Source organism: Castor canadensis, chromosome 12 (assembly GCF_047511655.1).
Source record: "Castor canadensis chromosome 12, mCasCan1.hap1v2, whole genome shotgun sequence".
NCBI classification, from domain to species: domain Eukaryota; kingdom Metazoa; phylum Chordata; class Mammalia; order Rodentia; family Castoridae; genus Castor; species Castor canadensis.
In genome coordinates, this window is record NC_133397.1 from 71,307,110 (window position 1) to 71,313,527 (window position 6,418).

At 33.4% G+C, this 6,418-nt stretch overlaps 1 pseudogene; it reads right to left on the bottom strand.

The window, feature by feature from the left end:
- Positions 1–4,472: 4,472 nt before the first annotated feature.
- Positions 4,473–5,828, bottom strand: LOC109680648 (L-2-hydroxyglutarate dehydrogenase, mitochondrial-like; annotated as a pseudogene).
- Positions 5,829–6,418: the final 590 nt, after the last annotated feature.

Sequence of the window (6,418 nt, forward strand, 5' to 3'; positions counted from 1 at the left end):
TACTGTCTTGTTTGTTTAAGTCATCACCTAATTGAGCCTGTTGAGGTACGTGCTATCTACTAATTTTCTATTTGAAAAAATTAGAGTGGAAAAAAAGTACATGATTTGTATAAGGCTTCAAAACCAGAAAGTAATATAACTGCAATTTGAATCTATCTACCATTAAGGTTGAACCATTTCCTAATTCTGCTGGAGAGAGATAGGTAGTAGAAGTGAACATTATTTAATTTTTTTGGAAAATTACATGACATATCACAGCCTGCAGAATGACAGATCAATTATTTTGTTGAGAAAACCATATTTTTTTAATTATCAAATAGTCATCATATGTAAATGACATAGTAGCATGTATAGAATTGAGGAGATAATAATTTAGTACAAAAAATTACCATGGTAATAAAAATTCAGAGAGGATGGAAGAGTAGGAAGCACCAGGAGTCTGTCTCACTGCTTAGATAAAAATTGCACTGACAGAATCTGTCTAATGCAACTATTTTGGAAATGTGTAATCTATTGAAGGTTCACAACTGTCAAGAGAAGGCTTGGAAGAAAAAATGTCAGTTAATTTTAGCCAATTTCAGCACTTAGCACATGAACTGTACTTCCTTCTCTGCCATGACCAGCAGCTGTACAAGCTTACATGAAGCAGTCTGCATACAACTTGTGGGAGCCAGAGTGGCCAAAAAGGGTACTCCCACTACAACTATTTTGAGGATCTGTGAGCCCTATTTTTTTTTTTTTTTGCTGTATTGGGGTTTGAACTCAGGGCTTCATGCTTGCTAGGCAGGCATTCTACTACTTGAGCCACTCCACCAGTTCTTTTTTGTGTTGAGTATTCTGAGATAGGTCTTGCTACCTATTTACCTGAGCTGGCCTCAAACTGTGCTCTTCCTGATCTCTGCCTCTCAAGTATCTAGGAGTATAAGCATGAACCACTGGTACCCTACTGAACCCTACTTCTATTTTTATTTATTTATTTATTTTTACATGTTATTATTTTTGCATTTACTTACATGTATATACATTGTTTGGACCACCTCACCGAAACCCCTCACTTCTAGGTAGAACCTGTTCGGTCCTCTTGTTCTCTGATTTTGTTGAAAAGAAAACATAAGAGGTAAGAAGGAAGACAAAGCATTTTTGCTAGTTTGAGATAAAGATAACTATACAGAAAGATTCCTAGTATTGCTTCCATGAACATATTGTATATTACAACCTACATTGGTTCATGTCTACCAGACCTCTTCACTACTTCCTAGTCCTCTTCCTTTAGTAGCCTCTGCCAGTTTATGATTACTATATTCACTCCTCTACAGTAAGCACATCAACCACATTCAAGTTTTAGGTTTGCTTCCTTTTCCCTATTCCTCCCATGTGTGTTCTTCTCTTAGTGTGTGACCCATGTCCAATAATATTACTGCATTTGTTTTAGGTCTATAATCCACATATGAGGGAGAATCTACAAGTGTGATTTTTGACCTTCTGAGCCTGGCTAACTTCACTTAAGATGATATTCTCCAGTTCCATCCATTCACTTGTGAATGACAAAATTTCATTCTTCTTTGTGGCTAAATAAAATTCCATATGTATAAATACTACATTTTCTTAAATCATTCATCAATTTAAACAGTGGAGAAAAGAGGCAGCAGGCACTTCTATTGCACTTCCCCTCCACTGCTTCAAACCCTTGCCACTCTGGCATAAGTGACTTACAGAGGACTTACAGGAACAACATCTTCTCCCTAACCCTCATCATCTTTCATTTTTCTCTATTTGGGAGACAAAATAAGTCTGGGATATTAAAAAAACCACCTTTTTATGTATGAAAACTTTTTTATACATGAAAAATTAGAAAGTGACCATGAATACATAGATAAAAGTTGATTCTTTAAAATGACCTGAGAAGCACTTAACTTTACATCTCAGAATACTTCTTGGCATTAAGACAGCCTGCAGTACTACAAAATAAACAAAAATTATATCAAAGACACAATAAACCCTGGGGAGGTTAATCTGATTTCCAGACTTATCACTACATTAGATTCAAATGTCTAGCTGTGAACAAAAATAAAAATCATAAGATTTAAAAAGAAAGAAGAAAGTATAGCCCATTCAAAGGGGAAAAAATAAAGCAACAAAAACTGAAAAGGACCTGATGACAGATCTATTAGACAAAAATTTTAAAACAACCATATTATAAGTAGAAAGTCCTGAGTTTATCCCCAATAATGAAAAATTTAGAAAGGAAAAGCAAAACAAAACAAAAATAAGCAAAGAAACAAACAAAAATCTGCCCTACTAAAGATAAAGAACTAAAGGAAGACATGGAGTTAAGAAAAAAAAATGTATGAACAAAATGTAAGCATCAATAAAGAGACAGAAAACCTACAAAGTAACCAAAAGTAGATTCAAGATCTTAAAAGTATGCTAAGTGAAATAAAAAACTCCCTCAGAGGAATTCAAAGACATATTTGAACAGGCAGAAAAAAGGCTGAGCAAACATGGATATAGCACAATAGCAATAATGACATTTGGGAAAAAGAAAAGGAAAAGATTAAAGGGAAGTAAGAAGAGTCTAAGATGCCTGTGGGATACCATCTAGTAGACCAACACATGCATTTTGGCATTCTAAGAAGGATAAGAGAAAGAGAAAGGAGGACAGTATTTGAAGAAATAATGGCTATAAACTTCCACACTTGATGAAAGACATGAATATATAAATGTAAGAATCTCAGTGAATTCTAAGTAGGAAGAATTAAAAAGACCAACATCAAGACATATTATAATTAAACTTTCTAAATATAAAGGAAAGTAGAGAATTTTAGAAACAGGAAGGGAGAGCAACTTGTTACACATAATGAATTCTTAATAAAATCATAATATAGTAACAATAATATAATAAAAATTAAATAAATAAAAATAAAATTATTATTGAATCAGAAACTTTGAAGGACAGAAGACAGTGGAACAAATTGCTCAAAGAGGAGAAAAATTAAAACTGCCAACCAAGGAATCACATATCTGCCAAAATTATCCTACAGTCTTTCAAAAGTAAAGGAGAAATTAAGATGTTCTCAGACAGACAAAAGTTGAGGAGATCTTTACCACTAGAATCAATATAACTAAACACATGGAAAATTATAAAGACTGTTATTATAATGCCTTAAAATGTTTATAATTCCACTTTCTCTTTTATACACAATTTAAGAGAATAATACATTAAAGTTACTCATATAAGAGCTGGTATTATTCTAAATTTTGATGAGAAGTCCTCATTTTGTTTTGTATTAAGAGACAAATGCAGATAAAAGTATTATTAGTTTATGTTTTAGACAGATAATCTATAAGGCTTTCCAACATCAGAAACTGAAAGGAGTGAGAATGGAGATGTGAAGGAGCAGAGTTGTTTAATGTTACTGAAGTGAATTGTATAGATTCTAATTAAATTGTTATAAATTAAAATATTATAAAATTTTATATTATAGGGACAGGTTGTGTAATCCCTGTGATAACTACAAAGAAAAGAAGTATAAAATAAACACAAAGGAAATGAGAAATGATTTATATATTTCACAATGAAATGAGGAATTGGACACCAAAGAATTAGATAACTTAAATCAACTAAACTCATAGAAGAGAGAAATACAGGAAATGAGGGATAAAAACTGGAAAACAAAGAGCAAATGCACAGATCAAAACCCTTGCTGTCAGAAATCACTTTAAATGTTAGTGGTTTAAATTATTCAACAAAAGACAGAGAGTGATACAATATGAAAACAATCCATGTACAAACTGTCCACAAGAGACTCACTTTATAGCCTAAGTTATAAAAGGATCCTTTTATATTGAATGTGAAAGAGTATAAAAAAAGATATTTTGCTCAAAGTACAATAAAGAAAGTGCAGGGTATTTATACTAATATCAGACATAATAAACTAACTCAAAAAAGGTTTAAAAGAAACAAATAACATTATATTTTCAAAAGTGACACAATCCAGAAAAAAGAAATGACAATTGTAAGTATTTACAAGCATAATTATAGACCATCAATATTTTTGAAGCAAAAACTAGCAGAATGAAAGTGAAAAATAGACAGCACCACAATAATAATTGTTGAATATTTTAATATCTAATTCTTAATAATGGATAAAACAACAAAAATGACCTAGGCAGAATTGAAGTATTTTTGGAAACAAAAATACTTTCTAAGATGCTAGATCTACTAGACACTTAGCAAAAGTAGCTATAAATTTATAACAAGTACACAATATACAAGACATTTTCTAGAATACATTGTATGTTAAGCTGCAATTGAAGACTCAACAGATAAATATATATTTATCAATCTAAATTTATTTATTTATTTTCCACAAAGTATTCATTTAATTTAAAAAAATTATTTCTATGTTGCATCATATCAATAATTCAGTGGGTTTTTTTGTCTCAAAGTAATTGTTTAGAACCATTTTCTCAAGTTATAATTAGAGAATGCAATTAGTACATTCTTGTTGCTAATGTGGAGATTATAACGCATACCTAGCTTCATTCATTATTTACAATTAAAATCTTTGCTGCATTTCATCTACAATCATTTTAGAAATTGCAAGGGAAGAAGTCTCAGCAGGGGAAGTTGCATTTCTCACATGACGAATGAGATTTCCAGCATCCCCAACTCCTCCATCAGATACGAAATCATCCACTAGATTTCCACCTTTATCTACAGCTTGTGCTCTGACTCCAGCTGGACCTCTAGGTATATCAACGACAGTAATTTCAGGAATAAACCTTTGAAGGTGTTTCAGTGTTGCACTAAGACAACAGGCTTTATACATTTTTTTAACTCCATAGAAGAAATTCTGAAACACCAGTTTAAAAAAATTACTATTGAAAATTATACCCATAACATCTCTGACATTGAAGTCAAAAGATCTGTAACTTCCTGTTTAAAGGCAAGTACTGCATTAGGCCCTGGCCAAGTACTGTCATCCATCCTTGGCATGAAGTGAACTCCTAAGGAAAGGAAACTGGCTATCTGGGACTGAATAAATATTTCCTTTTACAGGGTAGCATTTTTCTGGTTTCAAAAGCAGGTAATCTCCCCAGAATGGTATAATGTGAGGATCCGAATTACAGCCACTCAACTCTGAAATATGGTCTGAGTAGAGTCCTGCACATGTCACAACACACTGACATTGAATTTCCTCTCCCATTGTATTCTTTATAACAATTGGATTCTTCATCCCATTTTTACTTTCTTCAGCCATTTTAATATCTTTTACTTCAAAATCTGTCAAAACAGAGCCAACTTCTTCTTGGAAATCCTAGGCAAATGACAACGCTACCTGCTGATAGTCCACAATGCAAGTATATGGACATTCAGTGGCCATCAGACACCTGCAATATGGCTCCTTCTTTCTTATATCCTCCTGCTGGATCAGCCTCAAGTCTGGAACACCATTTTTCAGGCCTCTTTCATATAGGGCCTTAAGTCTGGGGATTTCTTGCTGTTCAACAGCTACTATTAGCTTGCCACATTGTTTGTAGGGAATTCCCTTTTGGTTACAATATTAGTAGGTGAGGGCTGCCCCTTGTACACATAATTTACCTTTCAGAGACACTGGTTTACAATAAATTCCACTATGTATGACACCACTGTTATGTTCAGTCTGGTAAACAGCTAAATCTTTTTCCTTTTTCCAAACAACAATTGAAATTGCAAGATGCTACCAGATGAGTTCTCTGGCACAGGCAAGTCCCACAGTTCTGCCACCAACGATGACTACATTAAATGACCTGGTGCTGGTGCTACAGCCACCCCTGCCCAGCATCCAGGGCCTGCTCAACACTGGCCTGCATTACCCGGAGAAGATCCCATGGGCATGTCTGCAGGCACCACCAAGGTAATGCAGCACTGCCACCATTACCTGCACCCCTTCCCCTCCTTCCAATCCCCAGGGGAGGGGAAGAACCTATTGCTTCTTAAAGAAGAATATGCTTCTTTAAAGATGCATATCATATGCAGCATTTTCTTTTACCACAACAGTTTGAACTTAGAATTAATGAAATAAGTAAGACTAGAAAATTCACAGATTTGTGGAAATAAAACACCACATTCTCAAGCAAACAATGGATCAAAGCAGAAAACTATGAAGTATTAGAAAAAACCTTAGACAAGAACATATTCAAAATCACAACATACAAGAGCAATCATAGCACTAAATTGAGAATATTATTAACAGAAAAAGTTATATATACAAAAACTAAAAAAAATCTTAAATCAGTGGTACAACTTTACACCTTAAGAAACTAGAAAAAGAGCAACTTAGATTCAAAGTTACCAGAGGGAAGAAAATTTTAAGATTAGCATAGAAAAACAAAAAAGAAAATCACTGAAAACTAAAGTTAAGTGTATGAAAAG